This window comes from Sus scrofa, chromosome 3 (genome assembly GCF_000003025.6).
Source record: "Sus scrofa isolate TJ Tabasco breed Duroc chromosome 3, Sscrofa11.1, whole genome shotgun sequence".
Classification (NCBI taxonomy): Eukaryota; Metazoa; Chordata; class Mammalia; order Artiodactyla; family Suidae; genus Sus; species Sus scrofa.
The window spans coordinates 104,775,810-104,797,517 of NC_010445.4; positions in this window are offsets into that span (position 1 = coordinate 104,775,810).

A 21,708-nucleotide genomic window follows, 5' to 3' on the forward strand; every position below is an offset into this window, starting at 1 on the left:
TGCATGTATCTTTTCAAATTAGTTTTCTCAGGATATATGCCCAGGAGTAGGACTGCAGGATCAAATGGTAGCTCTATTTTTAATTGCTTAAGGAACCTCTTCTCCATAGTGGCTGTATCAATTTACATTCCCACAAAAAGAGAATATCTATTAGAAAGTCTATGTGTGTATATATTGGGTAAGAGAAATTTCTGTGTGCTAGACTGAATCTGAGCTGGAGACATCTAAAAATATTTCAAGAAGTCATACAATGGCAAAGAAAAAAAGAAACTTTAGCCAAGTTGTTTCTCTTTAACACAGTTTCCCTTTATTCCCATCAAACATCTGTCAGGTATATTACATGTAGAAGAATTAAATAGAATAAAGAGTATTCCCAATTTTTTTATTACAATTTTTGTTAAGACCCTATTAGTAGAGCAGGAAGAAATGACAGGGCAGTGCATCCTCTTTTAAATAATTTCTGAATATTCAGATGCCTCTTCAGGGGTCAAAGCCTGACAATATTGTGCTTCAAATTTCCATGGGTCAAAATAAACCAGTAAATTATTGTGTGCCAATTCAATGTAAGATTTATTTTATTGTTTAAGTTTCTTACTTTAGTAGAAACACAAAAGGGATAATTTAAAAAAGATCTTCAACTAAATGTTGTATTTCAAGAGGTCCTTGAATGAAAATCTAAAGAACTTTCTCCTTTGTATTTATTTGTGTGTTCAATGTTATAGCAAGTGTAGAGAAAATTTGGAACTGGCAAATCATCAATTTAATTTGACAAACATTTATTTAATGGGAGCTCTGTTCCAAGCATCGTGATAACTTTTCTGAGTGTTTAAGATGAAGTCTGTGCTTTGGAAGAGCTCCATGCTATGGATGAGATATATGTATAAGCAATTAACTTGGAAACAATGTACTAAGTGTTATAATAGCACCTTATAAAATACTCTCAGAATAGAACTGAAGAATAATTAATTACGCTCATTTTAGGGTGATCAAAGTTGAATCAGTAAAGCATGCTGGGATCACTTGGCTCCAAATATTCTGATACTTCTCTTGCGGCATGGGGGAAGGAGGCTGTACTTCTGCTAGTAAAAGTAACTGCCCATGGCTACATTGATTTCCTGCAATTTATGACAATAAGTTATAGCACTCAGGTACATTGAAGACCTTCCCCCAAATCACTAACTATGACTGGCTTATTACCTCAATGTGGAGGAAGCAGAAACCTGGAGGGAAAAAAAAGAGTCATCTGAATGCAGAACCACAAATGCACTTGTGCTTGTAATTCATTCATTTATTTAATACTTACTATAAAGGTTTTGAGTTAATTTCTCACTTTGTTCAAGTATGCTTATATGTCAACCCATACATCAAAATGTTCTTGATTTTCTGATAGAAAGAGGATTCTTTTCACTCTTTATTACCTCATTCTCCATTTTTAACACAACCTGACACACTGTGCATTTATTTCCTTGCTTGTTTCTTGTTTCCATCCTACTAGAATACAAGCTTCCTGAGACCAGAGGTTTTACCTGTTTTGCTTACTGTTATATTTCCAAAGCCTTGAACAATGCCTATATATGGTAGATGCTCAGTGAACATTCACAGAATCCCTGATCGACTTTTGAATTAATTATAAATTAATATAACTTTTCCCTAAGAGACATAACAATACAACCTGTAGGTCATCTAACTATGAAAACTATGACACTCCATCCAGTTGCTTCCTATTTTTGTAAATAAAGTTTTATTGGAACACAGCCACAGCTATTCATTTAAGTGCTGACTATAATTCTTTCCTGCTCCAATAGCTGAGTTGAATAGCTGTGATGGGGAATGGATAGCCTGCAAATCTGAAAATATTTTTTTACTTGGCCTTTTATAGAAGTTTGCTTACCTAAGAGAACATAAAAGCAGCAGTCCAATGAAAAGACTGTTGCATTGCTTCTAGCAAGCAGGGCTAATGGTGTTCACTGAGTGAGATATATTTGATGAGATTTATTGAATAAACATTGGGAGTGATACAAAAAAGGGGCAAACAGGGAACAGTTCTGTCCCACAGAAGGATACTAGAGGTGTTACAGAAGTAGTCAGTGGTACCTCCAGGTGGTTGAGAATTTTGCATAATAAGTGGTCTAAATCACTAGAGGACAGGGAGTTAGTTTCATGATCCTGGTGCATACTCTACAAATGGTACTCATTTCAATGACTGTGCTTGCTTGGTAATTAAAGGTGTCATTATCCCCACTGGGAACCACTTTCCTCCTCAAAATTGTTCTAGAGACATGCATTTCTTCCACAATCTTTCCTCTCATGACCAAATTATGTGTTTTATTTATAGGGAATATTAAAGTAGAAATATTGGTGGCAGGTGATTTATGGGCTGTGGAGAAAGCCCTTGTGGATTTAACAGAGTAAGAGAAGTTCACTAAATGAACTAGAAACTAAAGATAGATCCCAAATGAGTTCTGGGAAAACTTGGGATAACCTCAAAGACTGTTTGCACTGAAACTTGAATAAGGAATAAATGACCATAAAAAGATGTACATTTTTATCCTGCATATTAAAAATATTAATTACAAATATAAGTATTAAAGTTCTTCAGATAATATTTAGAAGTAAATATACAGCTGACATGCACATAGAATTTCTTCAGTAGAACTTTGTTGACAAGGACTCCGCCACGATATATATATTTCAGTATAATTCTGAAACCATGATTAAAAACATATATTTTACTTTATTTTATTAAATATGTATTTTTAAATTAGCATTTGATTTTTTGTTGTTGTTGAGCTATCACTAGGTAGGAGTATCATTTCTAGATCGAAATCTTGCATCTGGTCCTAGTCTTATCCACTGATATCTTGGAAAAATCATTTACCTGCCATTTTTTTTTTTCACTCTGCCTTTTCACAAAATCTTATAAGACTTTACCAAACCTTATGCAACACGAAGTATAAGGCCTTGGAATCAAAAGTCATTAATTACAGAGCCTGGAGAAAAATCCAAAAGTGCTGTATTTGAGTACAGGGTTTTGAAATCCAGATGGATCCAGCTTTATAAACTGGTCCCATCATATAACTCATTCAACAGATTATTTAAATTCTCTGAATCTTCAGTTTTTATCTATAAGAAGACACAAATGTCTATTTCCTATATAGATATAGGCATTTAATATATTTTTGTGCATAAATCATTAAGCACAGGTTCTGGTACATAGTAGGTAAGCAATAAACAATATCTTACATAATTGTTGCTCTGAAATTTTGCTGACTTTTCACTTTTGAACTTTGCTGGGCCTTCTTACACCATGATATTTTTATTTTTTCCCAAGTTATGATCCCTCATTTCCCTTTTTCGTGGATATACTATATGTGTTTGTTCTCCCATTAACTGGTACACTATCCTTGACCCGTTGTTCCTTTAGCTGAACCTGTGTCATCTATGCTGTATTTCTTCGGTCTTGCCATTTCCAGAAGACTGTAAAGATTTGTATCTAATTCCTCCTAGACTGCTAGAATCTATTCACTTATGAAACCCCAGGGAAGGTGTTACATGTAAGTATGACCACATTTTAAAATGTCAGGGATAATTTGGTAATCAAAGTGAATGCTATCAGTAATTACAGCAAGGTATTTGGTGTAACTAGGGCCCTTTAGGGCAGATGGGTATGCATGGTCCTCATACTTAGAAGCAAAGTTACTTCTGAAATTTTACTCGAAAGCACAGTATGATGCATTTCCTCACTGCCATCTATCATTCCAAACCTTGAAAATCGTTTCGTTTTCTAAAAAGTTCTGATTGGTATGATCTCTGCACTCTCAGATCAGTTTTATGTAGTTAAATGGGAACTAGCTCAAAGCCCCAAGTATCTGCAATTGAATGATACAGGTGATAGTCTCAACAGCAGAAAACCCAAAGGAACTATAAGGCCAGGTAATCACTGACTCTGTGTTACCAAATCACATCGACCATTTTGACAGTGGGTTTTTATAGTGATTCATTTAGTTGTCCAAATAAAGATTGATGTAGACGGTCAAAAATAAATTCCCCTAGTTTTGCTTACCAAAATACAAACAGTGCCAAAACTCATGAATGACTGCAGAGGCAATTAATCTGAATCACATACCAGATAGCTAGTCAGTGCAGTTTCTCTGTGAGTGCACTGGGTTTAATTTAAAATGGCAAAGTAAGGGTAAATAAATCAATAAGTTGTTTTCCTAGATTTCTGTTATGTGTATAGAGTAGCTGAGTGTTAGAGCTGGTAGAAGTTCCCATTAAGCCAGTAGACATTCATCTAGCAGATGCTATGTGTCAGGCATTGTGCTAGACACTAAGGGCACGGCCCTTGGTTTATGCTGAGGAAAAAAAAGGCGGACATTTGTGATGGCTGTCACTGCATATCACTTAAGCTGCTGGGACACAGTTATCACCTTCAGTTTTTCCATGTATGACAGATATGTGGGGGGGAGGGCATAGCTTTTTTTCTCCTTGGCAAAAAGATATGAATCATTTATGCCATTCAGGGAAAGAGGGCAATGTTTGCTTGTCACCTGAATACTGAAAAGGAGCTTGCCTTCCTGGATTTCTTCTACCAGTTTATTCCCTTATGGAAATCCTATGCTGTTGGAAAACACTCTATTACCTTAACAGACTCCTCTATCACCATCCCATCTCCCAGGTATTCCTGTCTACTGGATAGATCATTTGTGTCCTGGAGTCTGCTCTCTCTGCTTCCTTCATGCAATCACACCTTCCTGAGAACAAATGACCTTCTCTATGAATGTACGCTTGATAGCTAACAGAGTGTTGGTTTGCCAGACTACTGTACTCACCTTTCTTGTTGGTTCCGTTGACTCGGAATTCTGGTCATTATGATACTTTGCTCCTCTGCAACATTATAAAATTGTCTCAGAGGCTGAGAGCCTCTGATCAGTCTAGGCCTTTCCTCAGGCTGCAGTAACAAATTACCAAAACCAGGTGACTTAAGATAGTCATTCTCTCATAGTTCTGGAGGCTAGAAGTCTGAAATCAAGGTATCAGCAGGGCCATGCTCCCTTTGAGGCTCTGGCTACAATCCTTCCTTGTCTCTTCCCAGCTTCTCTTAATGACCATCCATCCTTCACTTCCCTTCACTTGCACCTACACCGCTCCCATCTCTGCCTCTGTTGTCATATGGTATTTATCTCTTTTTATAAGGACACCAGTCATATTAGGTTAGGAACCACCCTGAGGGCCTCACCTTAACTTGATTATGTCAACAAAGACCATATTTTCAAACAAGGTTACATTCATAGATACCAGGGGTTAGGGCTGCAACATGTATTTTGGAGGGCCGCAATTCTAACTATAACAGTCTATGATATATGAATCTATAGGAAAGTCATCTTTCAGGGAAATTTTAGAATCAAACAAAGTAAGCTCTTCATTTACTAAAAGTCTTCCTTGCATATCTAAGGCACATGAGTCTCTCTCTTCACTTACACCCCTCTCTCTCATTATCATCATAGCCATGAGTTATGTTTGTCTATTTGTCAGTCTCCTACTCCATGGGAAGCCTCTTGGACAGAAAGATGATAAAGGAAGCAAAAAGATGGGCTATGGAGTGAGCATCGTTTTTAGTTCCGATTTCCTCACTAAACAAGCTGTTAGGGATGCTGTCTAGCAATTATAACAGTAGCCATCCTTCTACTATCCCATGTATTTGTTTTTTGTTTTATGTTCTGAGAGGGAGTATTTGATTTGAATAGCAAATTATCAGACTTTGCGCATAATCAACTGAAGTGATAATTTGAGCCTTTGGGCAATATTATCTTTCTCTGGTATTGACATAATTCTGCCAGCTAGCTAGAGGAAGGGGATATATTCTTAGAAAGATTGACTTGATAGGACTGAGTGATCTGCTGTGTTCTAGTTTATAATTCTTCCTAGAAGGCAGTCCTTTAGGAGTTCCAAATGAGATCTGGGGCTTTTCTTGGGCCCTTCTTCTCCAGCAGGCCTTGTCTTTACTTCTAGTCCCTTAAACCATGTAATCCTCCCAGAAACTCTTGTAATGATAGATTATATCTTTTGATTTATAAATGCTGAGTAAGCCTTACATCCCTTGTATGAGTCACACTTGATGATGTATTGTCCCTTTTATATATTGCAGAATTTGTTCACTAATGTTTTGTAAAAGATATTTCTGTCTATACTCATGAGAGATAGTGGTTTGTAGTTTTGTTTTGTTTTGTTTGTAATGTATATGTCTAGTTTTGATAGTAGAAGAAAATGGAGGCCTCATTAAATGAGTTTGTAAATGGTCCCTTAACTTTCAACATTTTGAAAGAGATAATTTAGAAGTGGTATGATTTCCTCCTTAAATATCTGGTAATGTTCACCAGTAAAACCATCTGTGTATAGTGTTTTTTATTGTTGTTTTATTTTTGGCATGTATTTAATTACTGATTCAAAGTCTTTAATGGTTATTGGGATATTCATTTTATCTATTCCTTGGATGAGTTTTGGTACTTAGTCTTTTTCAGTAAATTGGCCTGTGACATCTAAGTTATAAAATTTATGGACATAGAGTTGTGTATAGTATTCTCTTATTATCTTGTTTATTTCTGTGGGATCAGTGGTGACGACATGTTTTATATCTGATACCGATAGTTTATGTCAGCTCCCTTTCATTCTTGGTTACCCTGCCTAGATGTTTATTGATTTTTATTTTTAAATAACACAATTTTTGTCTAATTTTCTCTTTTTTTCTGTTTTCAGTTTCATGGATTTCCATGTTAATTTTTACTACCTTCCCTCTATTTGCTTAGGTTTAATTCACTCATCTTTTTGCAGTGTCCTAAGGTGGAAACTTAGGTTATTTATTTTATATCTTTTCTCCTTTTCTATTATATACATTTAAGGGTATAAATTTACCTCTGTCAGCACTTATTAAGCAGAATTCCAAAAATGTTGGTGTTATAATTTCGATTTCATTAAGTTGTAAATAAATTTGGTTTTCTCTTGGGTCATCTTATTTTTACCCATGGATTATTTACACGAAATAGTTGGGAATTTTTCAGCTGTCTTTCTGTTACTGAGTTCAAGTTTAATTCTGTTAATATGATCTTAAGTGTACTTTGTATGATTTCTGTTCTTTAAATTTGTTAGGATATGTTTTGTGGCCCAGAACATGATCTATTTTTGTGAATACCGTGTTTGAGCATGAGAATATGTATTCCCTGGTTGTTGTCTGGAGTATTCAATAAATAGCAATTAGGTCCAGTTTACATACAGTGCTGTTCAGGTCATCTATATTCTTACTGATTTTCTGCCTTATTTGATCTATCAGTTATTGAGATAGGGTCATTGACATTCCCAGGTATAGTTGTGGATTTTTTTCTGTTTTTTTTTTTTTTTTTTTTTTTTTAGTTTCCATCAGTTTTTATCTCATGTATTTGACACCATGTTGGCATAATATACACTTTTAATTGCTGTCTTGACCTAGTTTGAATCACTCCCTCTCCTTTAGCATCCAACTAAGTCCACATCCCTAAACATTTTCCTTTTATTGATCATCTGACTTTCACACTCTAGGCTCCTATGAACCTGCCCTAATTGCCCTAGGGTGAGGTACCAGACAAACCTCATACCCCAGAGCTTTCTGAAATTATTCAAATTAGTCATTCCTAAACTTGCTTCCCCTGACCTGCTCTTTTCTTTCACAGAAACCTTAGTGGCCCTGTCTGTTATACTGTGACCTCCCAGGGAATTGTTTGTATAACAAATTATAAAACTTTCCCCATTTTCCCTTTCTTGGCCTGTGTCTAGTCTCAACAGACTTCACCCAAGTTAATATGGTTAAAACAGTTGGTAGTTACACACATCTTTGGAATTCTTATGTCTTTTTTTGGAGAAGTGACCCTTTATCATTGTAAAATATCCCCTCTTATCACTGATACTCTTCTTTGGCCAGAAGTTGATTTAGGGTGAAATTATAGCTACTTCAGATTTCCTCTGATTAGTGTTAGCATGTTATATCTTATTGCATCTCTTACTTTTAATCCATCTGCTTTAAAAAATTATCAATTGTACGTATTTGTTTTTTAATGCAGTTTGTCAGTCTCCCCCTTATACCTGTGTGTTAAAATCATATACACATAAAGTGATTTTTAAGATACTTGTTATTTTATTTATTTTTTTTTCCTTTCTTTTCTTTTCTTTCTTTTTATGGTCAAACTTGCGGCATATGGAAATTGCTGGGCCAGGAGTTCAAATCAGAGCTGCAGCTGAGGCCTATGCCACAGCCCTGGCAACACTGAATCTGAGCTGCATCTGCAGCTTACAATGCAGCTTGTGATAAGGTCAGATCCTTAACCCACTGAGCGAGACCAGGGTTCAAAACCACATCCTCACAGAGATAATATCAAGTCCTTAACCGCTGAACTACAATGGCACCTCCAATCTTGTTCTTTTCTATTTATTACAGTTGTTCATTGATAAATTTCCCCTCCCTTTTTTTAATTGACAGTTTTTATGCTTCAATTTTATCTAATCTATTAAGCTATCATTTTTACTTTTAAAAAAAACAGACTTAGCTGAAGCGTGCAAGATAGGAGTTTTCACTGTGGTACAGTGGGTTAGGGACCCAGCATTGTCTCTGAGGTGGCATGGGTTCCATCCCTGGCCTGGCGCAGTGGGTTAAGGGTCTGGCATTGCTGCAGCTGTAGTGTAGGCTGCAGCAGCAGCTCAGATTCAAACTCTGGCCTGGGAACTTCCATATGCCGTGGGTGCAGCCAAAAAGAAAAAAGAAAGAAAAAAAGTGTGTAAGATAGATTTTTAAATAATCTAAATATACTTAAAATAGCACCATACTGCTCATGTATAGTGCAGGAAACTTCCAACAACATATCCCACGTTCCTCCCTCTCATCTCTGTGACACTGCATTGATTTCACTTTTACATATGCTCTAAATATTCAATATTTTATTATAGTATTTAAATTTTCAGTTGTCTTTTAGATCAATTTAGAATAAAAAAAATTTATTACCTTTATTTATTCCTTTTCTGACTAATTGTAGTTTTTAGACATTTCTTGCACTTGGAGTTCATTGAATTTCTTGGATCAGTAGTTTTTATATTTTTCAGTAAAATTAATTTTTTACATCATTATTTCTTATTTTTTTTCTCTCACCTCTCTTTAATCAATTATTTACATACATATTAGGGTACTTGAAATTTTCCACAGATCACTGATGATATTCATTTTATTCTAAATTCTATTTCATTTATTTTTTGTTGCGTATTTTCTATTGCTGTGTATTCAATACTAACCTTTTCTTTCATAATATCTATTCTGCTGTTAATCTCATGCAGTGAATTTTTCAGTTCACCCATTGTGATACTCATCTGTTGAAATTGGTTTTGGGTCTTTATTTCTTAAAATTTTCTATGTATCTCCTTAGGTTTTAAAATATACAGAATCATCTGTATAGAAATATAGCAGTAGTTCCACTGAAGTGGAGTTTGAGAGGCATCTGGATACCTTAGTCCCCTCATGCCAGTGAAGCAACAGGCAAAGGTAGAGGATGCTGTACTGGCTGGGGTGACTGATTCTGACTCTGAAAAATAAATAAGATGTTTTTGCACAGTGTGAATAAGAGAGAGGACGTCTAGAATGGAGGCAATTTCCTAAGGTACTTCTTAGTACCCCTATGTCCTTAGTACTCCTAATTAAAGTCAATGGAAAACTATAAAATGCGGTTTAAGCAGGATTGTTAAATGAAATTTCCCATCACCTCTCAAAGAAAGGAACTGTGGTCAGATGAGATACTTGCTGAAGGCAAAAGGAATGTACAATGCATAAAAACAGAAAGTAGTTATAAATGCCAACAACAGCCATGTGGTGACCAGTTGCAGAAATGAGAACTACAATTGCTACGAAAATTTTTTCCTAATTTTCATAAGAATATGTTTATATATAAAAACCATTTTTTGTTTTCTTTACTTATTTTAGCCACTCATAATCTAACATAATATTTATCGATAGTAGTTAACTTCATAACTACGATGAAAACCTATGAAAGCCCATTGAACACATAATGACTCCTTTCAAATCCCTGCATTAAGAAACTTGACTGAGCATTTATTCTAACACTTCAGGGCTTGTGACCCTACAATGACCCAGCCACTCCCTAAAATGTCTGCTTGAGAAAGCCCAATGCTGCCAAGAAAATTTAATGTTTGCTCTAGTCAAAACCTGTAGATAGGCAGATAGGCCTTTGAACCTTCTCCTGGAGCAGGTACTTTAGAAAGTTTGCAATGATAAATCCTTTCTCTAACTCGTGGAGATGTAAATCTTCCACCAACAAGAACTGTGCCTTCCAGGACCTAAGAGCTGTCTCTTTGAAATGTGAGCATCCAGGGAGATAACTATCAACACACTCCCTGCCACATTGAGAGGGTAAGGACCTAACTTCGGAGGGCACCATGCTCCAATTTGTACCACTGCCTCCTGTCATAAAGATAGGAACGTTTGCTTCTCCTCCAAATAAGCACCAGTCAGCACACCCACATGAGCTGACCAAATGCCCCCTTTTATTCTTCAGTGCCCTTCCCTTAGCACATTCCAGCCCTTAAAAATTTTCTTGCTTTTTGTTTCTTTGGAGTTCAGTTCAGGCTGGGCTCTTCTACGTTGCAGTAGCAATTACCATGTTTACCACTTTAACTAGTGTTCTTACCGCTTTGCTTAGTGCCTGAGTTTTATCTTCACAATATTTAATAACAAAAGGATGATGTGAATCAGTCAGGAAAAGTAGAATCTGTATCTTCTGGGAAAAGGATTAGTGTGGTTTGGTTTTATGTGGAATAGCTATATCATGTTAAATAGTAAATCAGACTATGTTCTTGTCTTTTGAGGGATTAAGTATGATTTAAGAGGGGAATTTGGGATGTTGATAAGGGGTGGACAGATATTGGTACTATTAATAAATATAAGTTAACAGTTTATAATATAATTTTATTCCTGAAAAACAGTGTGATGTGTGAAGTACATAGACATCACAGAATTAAAGAGCTTGGGGAGTTGATATCAGATCTGGCTTTAGGAAAACAAAAAGATCTGGAGAGAGACCAGAAGAGTAAATGAACTTCTCAGAAGAGTAAATGAACTGAGTGACCATATGACTTTACTGGAACAATATATAAGACTGTGAATGTGATTCTGGCTTCTCTGTAAAATGGTACTTTCTGAAGAATTTGAACATAAAAATTACCTGTGTGATTCAAAAGACAGATTTTGGAACTCTGTACCCCTTCTCTTCACACTGATTCAGGATCTTCAGGGGACGGGGCCTGAGGATCTATTTATTAAGCATTTAGATCTTGAGATCAGGCTGACTGGGGACCTGCTACACTAAAGAGTGATGTTATATATGGAAATAATATATATATATTGTCTTTTGTAGGGCCTCACTCATGGCATATGGAGGTTCCCAGGCTAGGGATCTAATTGGAGCTATAGCGGCTGGCCTATGCCACAGCCACAGCAGTGCCAGATCCAAGCCACATCTGCCACCTACACCACAGCTCGTGGCAATGCCAGATCCTTAACCCACTGAGCGAGGCCAGGGGTCAAACCTGCAACCTCATGGTTCCTAGTCAGATTCATTTCCACTGCGCCATGATGGGAACTGCTAGAAATATTTTCTTTGTGAAAAAAGCTGTATATAATTTTTCCTTAGTGTTTAAGACATTAATTCACTTACCAATAGCACCCCCAATTATATAACAAACATTCTGTAAAATGCATGAATTAATAATTCAGTTAGTTAGTTGGTCATTTGGGGATTGAGATTCTTCCTTAGTGTTAGTCTCATAAAATATTAGATCAGGAGTCCAGGAAATTAAAATCACCTGAAAAAAACCCTCCTTTTTAAAATGTAGTATTTCCAACAAAGTTGGAATCATTATTTTCTTTCCTCAAATATAGCTTGTTTTGTTTCTGTTATCTATCACCTCACCATCATGTATGTTGTACAAAACTCTCATGCTATGAATTTTCTACTCTTCTTGGGAAACTTACCTGGCTTATTCCATGATCTTGTTTGACCCATTTGGGAAGTATTTAAAGTTGTCAGGAAGAGAGGATCTATATTTCTCTACACTTCTCCCTCAAAAAAAAAAAAAAAAAGTTAAATGAATGCTTGCTTTCAAATACCTTCTATTAAAACAAACAGAGAAATTAAAAACAAGTATGCAAGTACTTAAATCCTATTGGATATAAATACTGTAATAAATCAGACTGTTGCTTATTTTGTGCAACATTTAGTAGTCTATCTAAGCATAATTATGTGTTAACAAATTTTAAATTGCTTAATTAGGGAGAGGTTGGAGGCCAAAACTTTGCTTTCCCCTCTCTCTTTAGTTGAATTTATTGACTTGCTTTCAAATCTACTGTCTTGTTAAAATCCTAATTTTGACTTTTCTTCACATGTTTAAACTCTTAAATTTGACAATGTCAGTTTACACAGTTACTTCTCCAAGTTACAAGACTGGAACTTGCCGTTCTTTATTTTTACTCTCTAAAAATAATTTTATTTTAATACTACACATTTTTCATTAGAGGAGTTAAATGTAAAATATGGGCACAGAATGTTTTACAAATCTGAATAGTAGAAAAAACTCTTTCAAATCCAATCTATTTTTCTTTTAACTTCAGAACACACTCAATCTTCCCCAATATATATTCTTTAAATTGGTTTTGATCCATTTGCTTGTTCTTTATGGACAGTCTATAAAATATGTTTTGTTGCAAGTAAATCCCACTTGCACATGGTATATTATTCTTTTAATGTGTTATTGACTTTGGTTTGCTTTTATTTTGTTGAGGGTTTTTAGCATCTACGTTCATTAGGGATGTCAGATTGTGATTTTCTTTTCTTGTTGTATCCTAGTCTTGATTTGGTATCAGGGCACTATTGACCTTATAAGATTGGTTTGTAAATGTTTCTTCCTCTTTGGTTTTGAAAAGGTTCTGAACAGCATGGGAAAAAATCAACAAAATTAAAAGCAATTTATAAAATAAAGGGTTAATTTCATATATATGCATGTGTATGGAATTCATACAAATCAATAAGAAAAACATCCAAAACAAGAAATAACCCAACTGAAAAATGGGAAAAGTACCTGAACAGACATTTTTCCAAAGAAGACATACAGATGACCAATAGGTATATGAAAGATGCACAACATCACTAATCATCAGGGAAATGCAAATCAAAACCACAATAATATATCACCTTACACCAGTTACAATATCAGTTATCAAAAATAAGAGATAACAAATGTTGGCAAGAATGTGGAAAAAAGAAAATTCTTGTGTAGTATTCATGAGAAGGCAAATTGGTACAATTATTATGGAAACAGAATGGATGTTCCTCAAAAATTAGAGACAGAACTACCAGGAGTTCCTGCCATGGCACAGTGGATTAAGAATTCGACTGCAGGAGTTCCCATTATGGCTCAGAAGAAACGAGTCTGACTGGCATCCATGAGGATACAGGTTCAGTCCCCGGCCTTGCTCAGTGGGTTAACAATCTAGTGTTGCTGTGAGCTGTGGTGTAGGTAGCAGATGTGGCTCAGATCCTGCGTTGCTGTGGCTGTGACATAGGACAGCTCTGAATAGACTCTAGCCTGGAAACCTCCACATGCTGTAAGTGTGACCCTAAAAAGACAAAAAAAAGAAGAAGAATCCAACTGCAGTGGCTCAGAGGAGTTTGATCCTCAGCCCCATGCAGTGGGTTAAAGGATCCGGTTTTGCCACAGCTGTAGCATATTTCACAGCTGTGGCCCACATTCAGTTCCTGGTTTGGGAAATATCATATGCTGTGGGTGCAGCCATAAGAAAAGAAAAGAAAAGAAACAACTACAGTATATGATCCAGTAATCTCATTTTTGAGTACTCAAAGGAAGCACACTAATTATCTTGATGATATATCTGTGTTCCCATGTTCATTACAACATTATAAACAATAGCTGAGATGCAGAATAAGACCAAAGTGTCTATTGACAGGTGAATGGATCAAGAAAATGCAGAAAAATATATACAATGGAATATTCTTCATCCATAAAAAAGAAATCATGTCATTTATAGCAACATGGAGGAACCTGGAAGGCATATGCTAAGTGAAATATGTCAGACAGAAAAAGACAAATAGTTTGCTGTCACTTACATGTGGAATCTTAAAACAAAAAGAATCACAGAAATAGTATTAAATGGTGATCACCATAGACTGGGGGCTTGGGAAATGGGGAGAAGTTAGTCAACTTAACAGTTGTAAGATGAATAAGTTCTGAAGATCTAATTTAAAGCCTAACAACTATAATTAATAATAATGTTTCATATGCTTGAAATTTGCTGAGAAATCTTAAGCAATCTAACAACAACTAAAAGTAACCGTTTGAGGTGGTGGATGTGTTAACTTGACTGTGGGAATCATTTCACAGTGTAGACTAAAGCTTAGGGGTTTTAGGGCAGTGGAACTATTCTGTATGATACTCTAGTGGTAGATTCATGACATACATTTGACAAAATCTACAGAACTGTTTGATAAAAAATTAAATCCTAGTGTAACCTATAGAGTTATTAACACTTTATCAATACTGGCTTATAAATTGTAATGGATTTGCACTAATGCAAGACATTAATGATAGGAGAAACTGTGCAAACATGGAGAGAGATATATGGGAACTCTGTACTTACTGCAGACTTTTCCTGTAAACTTTTCCTATAAACCTAAAAGTGCTTTAAAGCCTATTAGAAAAACAAAAAGGAAACATAAATATTTATATGCCCTTGAAGCAGAGGTAATCAGTGTAAATGTCAATATATTTTATTCCAGTATTTTCCCTATATTTTATAAACATAAAAGATCATAGTTAATACAAATGTAAATTATATTTTAATTACATTATAATATAATATTCCTTTGACATTATAAATTCTCTCTCTCTTCTTTTTTTGGTCATACTTACAACATGCAGAAATTCCTAGGCCAGGGATCAAACCCATGCCATAGCTACAAACTATGCCACAACAGTGACAATGCTGGATCCTTAACTCACTGAGCCACAAGGAATTCTATTATATTCCTTATGACATTAGAACTTGGAGTTCCCGTCATGGCTCAGTGGTTAATGAATCTGACTAGGAACCATGAGGTTGAGGGTTCGATCCCTGGCCTTGCTTAGTGAGTTGAAGATCCAGTATTGCCATGAGCTGTGGTGTAGATCCACTCTGATGTAGGCCTCAGCTACAGCTCTGATTTGATCCCGAGCATGGGAACCTCCATATCCTGCGGGTGCAGCCCTAGAAAAAAGACAAAAAGACATTAAAAAAAAAAAAAGAAATTCTTACCATTTTGCAGTGTTTTACATACTGAGCAATATTCCATCATGACTTATACTTCAAGGTAGAGGGCTATTATGAAGAGCAAGACAAATGTTGAGACAACTGATTGAAAAAAATATAATACCATAATATATGTAGAAATGCTATCATTGATTACCTACCATATTGCCAATAAAAGAAGACAGGTGGGAAAATGGTGCCACTAGTTCATGGAGATATGTAGGAAAGAAGTAACTAGTTGTACCTTCAATTTGATAATAAATAAGTAACATTATTCAACTCTTCTTTTGTACCAGTCATTAGTGTCTTCTCATATGCTGTCTCACTGAATCACCATAAAAGTTTTATTTGAAAAATACTAGCTTTATCTTCATTTATGGTATTTAATAGAACAGTATTATGACAGTAACTTGTGCATAGTCATGCAAATAATAAATGCGAAAGCCAAAATTCAAACTCAGGCAATCTAGCTCAAGATCCCATGGTTATCACTAAAATTCTTGACTACCTCAAATAACTGAATGATCCTCAGCCCTAGCTGTTGAAAAACCATTACTATTGCTTTTATCATGTAGTTCATATGACAAATAAATTCATAAGTTTGAAAGTTAATAAACTACTGTGTTATTTGGGGCAATTACTTATAATAATGCATTTGTAACTTCTACTATTTAACTAGATGAACTGAGAGATAATTATGGGTTAATTTTCTCCAAATTATTTATTGAAATGAAGTACTGAGAAGACGAAAGAAAGATTGAGAGAGAATAATGAGGAAGAAAGCAATTGATTTTTCAACTGTCAACAAGAATTCAAGAAAAGCAAGGAAAGTGAGCAAAAAGAATTGAGAGAACAAAATCAAGAAAAGTTCCAACAAAGTAAGCAAACAAAAATTTAAAAGAGAAGTTCTGGACTCAGTTTCACCCCAAGATGAAAAGAAATCTCTTCTTTTTTCCCTGGTATAAATTTTACTATGCTATAAAAATTGTCTTCTATTATGTGATTTTTAAGATCATTTTATAAGCCCAATGCTTAGCAATGCTAAAGAAGAAAAACAAATTTCAACAAATTCTGAAGCTACACTTCATGATGTATCTCAGAAATAAGCAAAATATAAAAGCTCTAAAGTCATTTGAGTTACAATTTACAAATTTTATGTCTAACATTTCCTTGGGAGATTCCTTTTAAAAACCTTTTTATGTTTCTTAATGATTTGCATCTGCTGCAGAACGTTCAAGTTGCTATACAGTACAGTCATACAGAGAATGCCCAGGACATTTTAAATATAGGACTTACACACATATCGGAAATCATCTAGTTGCCACGGTTCACTTGATAGCACTCAGTGGGCCAGTGGGTCATGGTTTAAGGACTGACACCAGAGTGGTAATTCATAATCAGTTAAAAATGTACTTCTAGCATGGTTCTGGGTCAAAAGCACTATTATCCTTCATTTCAAGTTCATATATGTTTCAACCCATCATTTTTACTTTGATAAATCTTCTCTTGAGAATAGAATGTACTATTTAGCCAGAAATACATGTGTGAAGCTATACAAAGTAGATAAGAAAACACTTTAGACAAATAGAAAGATAGACTTACCGATATTCTGGAATGATAAGTATGAAGCTCTAGATAGTGAATAAATAAATGAAGCTAAATCCTTTTAAATTTATCCCATTGGATTTCATTCTTTTCCATGTGGCTGTCCAGTTTTCCCAGCACCACTTATTGAACAAGCTGTCCTTTCTCCATTGAATAGTCTTGCCTCCTTTGTCATAGATTAGTTGGCTGTAGGAGTGTGGGTTTAATTCTGGGCTTTCTATCCTGTTCCACTGATCTATATGTCTCTCTTTGTGCCAGTATCATGCAGTTTTGATGACTGTTGTTTTGTAGTGTAGTCTGAAGTCCGGGAGCCTGATTCCTCCAGCTCCATTTTTCTTTTTCAGGATGTCTTTGGCTATTCTGGGTCTTTTGTGCTTCCAAACAAACTTTAAAATATTTTGTTCAAGTTCTGTGAAAAATGTCCTTGGTAATTTGATAGGGATTGCATTGAATCTGTAGATTGCCTTGGGTAGTATAGTCATTTTGATAATATTAACTCTTCCAATCCACGAGCATGGTATATCTTTCCATCTATTTGTGTCATCTTTGATTTCTTTCATCAGTGGCTTGTAGTTTTCAGAGTATAGGTCTTTTGTTTCTTTAGGTAGGTTTCTCCTAGGTATTTTATTCTTTTGGATGTGATGGTAAACGGGATTGCTTCCCTAATTTCCTTCTCTGCTTTTTCATTGTTAGTATATAGAAACGCTGTCGATTTCTGTGTATTGATTTGTATCCTGCACTTTGCCAAATTCGTGGTTGAGCTCTAACAGTTTTCTGGTAGAGTCTTTAGGATTCTCTAGGTATAGTATCATGTCATCTACAATAAGTCGTGCTGGAAAAACTGGACAGCCACATGGAAAAGAATGAAATTAGAACACTCCCTAACACCATACACAAAAATAACGTCCAAATGGATTAAAGACCTAGATATAAGAACAGACACTATCAAACTCCTAGAGGAAAACATAGGCCAAACACTCTCTGACATAAAGGACAGCAACATCTTCTCAGATCCACCTATCAGAGTTTTGACAATAAAAAGAAAAATAAACAAATGGCATCTAATCAAACTTCAAAGTTTCTGCATAGCAAAGGAAACCTTAAACAACACAAAAAGACAACCCACAGAATGGGAGAAAATCTTTGCAAGTGAATCAACTGACAAAGGATTCATCTCCAAAATTTATAAACGTCTTCTGCAGCTCCATACCAAAAAAACAAACAACCCCATCCAAAAATGGGCAGAAGATCTAAACAGACAGTTCTCCAAAGAAGACATACAGATGGCCAAGAAACACATGAAAAGATGTTCAGCATAACTCATTCTTAGAGAAATGCAAATCAAAACCATGATGAGGTACCACCTTACACCAGCCAGAATGGCCATCATCCAAAAAGTCTACAAACAATAAGTGCTGGAGAGGGTGTGGAGAAAAAGGAACCCTAGTACACTGTTGGTGGCAATGTAAATTGGTGCAACCGCTGTGGAAAGCAGTATGGAGAGTCCTCAGAAAACTAAACATAGAACTACCATTTGATCCAGCAGTCCCACTCCTGGGCATCTATCCAGAGAAAACCACGACTCGCAAAGACACATGTACTCCAATGTTCATTGCAGCACTATTTACAATAGCCAAGACATGGAAACAACCTAAATGTCCATCACAGAGGAGTGGATCCAGAAGATGTGGTACACATACACAATGGAATATTACTCAGCCATTAAAAGAACGAAATACCAACATTTTTAGCAACATGGATGGACCTAGAAACTATCATGCTAAGTCAAGTCAGCCATACAATGAGACACCAACATCAAATGCTTTCACTGACATGTGGAATCTGAAAAAAGGACAGACGGAACTTCTTTGCAGAACAGATGCTGACTCACAGACATTGAAAAACTTATGTTCTCTGGAGGAGACAGTTTGGGGGTGGGGGAATGTGCCTGGGCTATGGGATGGAAATCCTGTGAAATCAGATTATTATGATCATTATACAACTACAGATGTGATAAATTCATTTGAGTAATAAAAAAAATGGAAAAAAAAATAAATTTATCCCATTGGAGTTCCCGTCGTGGTGCAGTGGTTAACAAATCTGACTAGGACCATGGGGTTGTGGGTTCATCCCTGGCCTTGCTCAGTGGGTTGGGGATCCGGTGTTGCCGTGAGCTGTGGTGTAGGTTGCAGACACAGCTCCGATCCCAAGTTGCTGTGGCTCTGGAGTAGGCCGGCAGCTACAGCTCCGATTGGACCCCTTGCCTGGGAAACTCCATATGCCACGGGAGTGGCCCAAGAAATGGCAAAAAGACAAAAAATAAATAAATAAATAAATAAATTTATCCCATTTAGTCTATAGACACATATGCACATACAATCACATGCACACACACATTTTCGCATACATCGTAGGATAGTGTAAAATATAGGGAGTTATGAATAATGGATGAGGGTATTAATTTGCATTCCCATTTTCTAAAACAGTTATATTATATTTTATCTCCATTAAATTCCTGCTTTTACTAATCTCTCTCAGCTAATGACATTGCTTCACTATATTGAGAAATTTAATGTTCTCAGATCTCTTCTCTTTCCATTGTGTCCACATGCATATTCTCCATCTCACTCTTCTACAAAATTACAAAACAACCTGCTTTTTTCAAAGGGAAATCCCTGTGCTTGGATAATGGTCCCAAATCCACATCCTCCCCAAAGACTTCAATCTTATAATATAGTTTTTGCTTATATCATTAGGAATTATGTGTTACTGGGGACAATGTCTTAATACACTTCATCAGTATTTCATATCATCAACTATAATATATTCTATTTTTAAGGTGAAAAACTGAGGTTCAGTTAAGATTTATAGCTAGCAAGTAGTATATTTAATTTTTGAATGCTCCTCCTCCTTATTTTAAGCTTATGCTGCTAATTATTACAAGCCATTTTCATGATTCTGGATTTTATTTTTTAATTGAATCACCCTAACTAGACATGAAATTGTCCTGATAATTTAATTTATTTTACAACATGTCCATTCATTCCACTGGTATTTATTATAAGTTGTTTGCAGGCATAGTTCTAGATGTTCCAGACTCAAAATTAATAGTTTTGTATTTCTGAAGTTTATATTGTGGTGAGGAGCTTTGGATGCAGGATAAAGATAATAATTAATATACTAAACAAGTAATTACATTGAATATTAGAAATTGATAATTTGTGGAAAAAACATCAGGATGAGTGGATTGGAAATTGTGAAAAAGGCTGTGCAAGTTTCAGTAGGTGGTCAGATGGGGCCTCTTAAGAAAAACACAATTATCCAAAAACAAGAAGGCAAAAATGAAGAGGACCTTTTAGATATTTGGTAAAAATATGTTCCAGGAAGAAAAAAAAAGAGCTCAAGGCTAGAGGGTGTTGGGGTATTTATAATAGAGGAGATGAGGTCAGAAATATAAAATACAGTCAAATCGTGAGAGCCTTTTATACCACTGTATGGACTAGATAGTACTGTAAAAATGGTAGGTAGTAGATAATTTCAGCAGAATAGTGATATAACATGTGTTTACAGAATTATATGAATGCCTGTGTATTTTAGGGGAGCAAGAATGAAAGCAAAGTGCTGGGTATAAAGCTAATTAAATAAATCTAAAGGATATTTTATTACCAGCATTGGAAGTGATTAAACCTGGTTGTACTTTGAAAAGAGACCCTACATATTTCCTGACAGACTAGATGAGGGAAATGAGCAGCAGGAAAAAAGGAGTCAAGATGACTCCATGTGTCTTCACCTGAGCAAAATAAAAAAGATGGTTGTCACTCATTCAGAGGCACAGATCTGTAGGTAATGCTGGTTTGAGAGGAGCATCATTTGGAATATGTTTAGTTTGAGATGCAAGTCAGATATGAAAGTAATGATGGTGACTCGTACATTGAGCCTATTGGCCTTGGTTTTTGGAGAGTGGTCCATCCTGAAAATAGAAATCTAGGGATCATAAGCATACGCATGACTTAAAGAAATAAGAATGCATGAGACATGAGATGAGCAAACAAGTGAATATTGGTAGTTAGAGAAGAGGAGCAGTCTAAGAATTAATATTTGGGCACCTTAGAAGGTCTAGGAAAATAGAAAAAGTGAGAAATGAGACTAAGAAGCACTGAGTTAAAAGAAAAATAAGAATTGTGTACTTAAAGTCAAATGGAGATTAACCTTAATAAATGCTCTTGCTTTTTCTTTCTGACTTACTTCACTCAGTATGGGAGTCTCTAGTTCCATCCCTGTTGATGCAAATGGCATTATTTTGTTCTTTTTTATGGATGAGTAGTATTCCACTGTGTATATATACCTATCTTCCTAATCCAATCATCTGTCAATGGACATTTGGGTTGTTCGCATGTCTTGGCTATTGTGCATAGTGCTGCAATGCAGATGGCATGCAGGTTCATGAGTCATTTTCAAGGAGAGTTTTGTCTGGATATATGCCCAAGAGTGGGACTACTGGGTCATGTGGTAGTTCTATATTTAGTTTTCTGAGGTACCTCCATACCGTTTTCCCTAGTGGTTGTACCAGCTTACATTCTCACCAACAGTGCAGGAGAGTTCCCTTTTCTCCACACCCCCTCCAGCACTTGTTATTTGTTGACTTATTAATGATGGCCATTATGACTGGTGTGAGGTGGTACCTCATAGTAGTTTTGATTTGCATTTCTCTAATAATC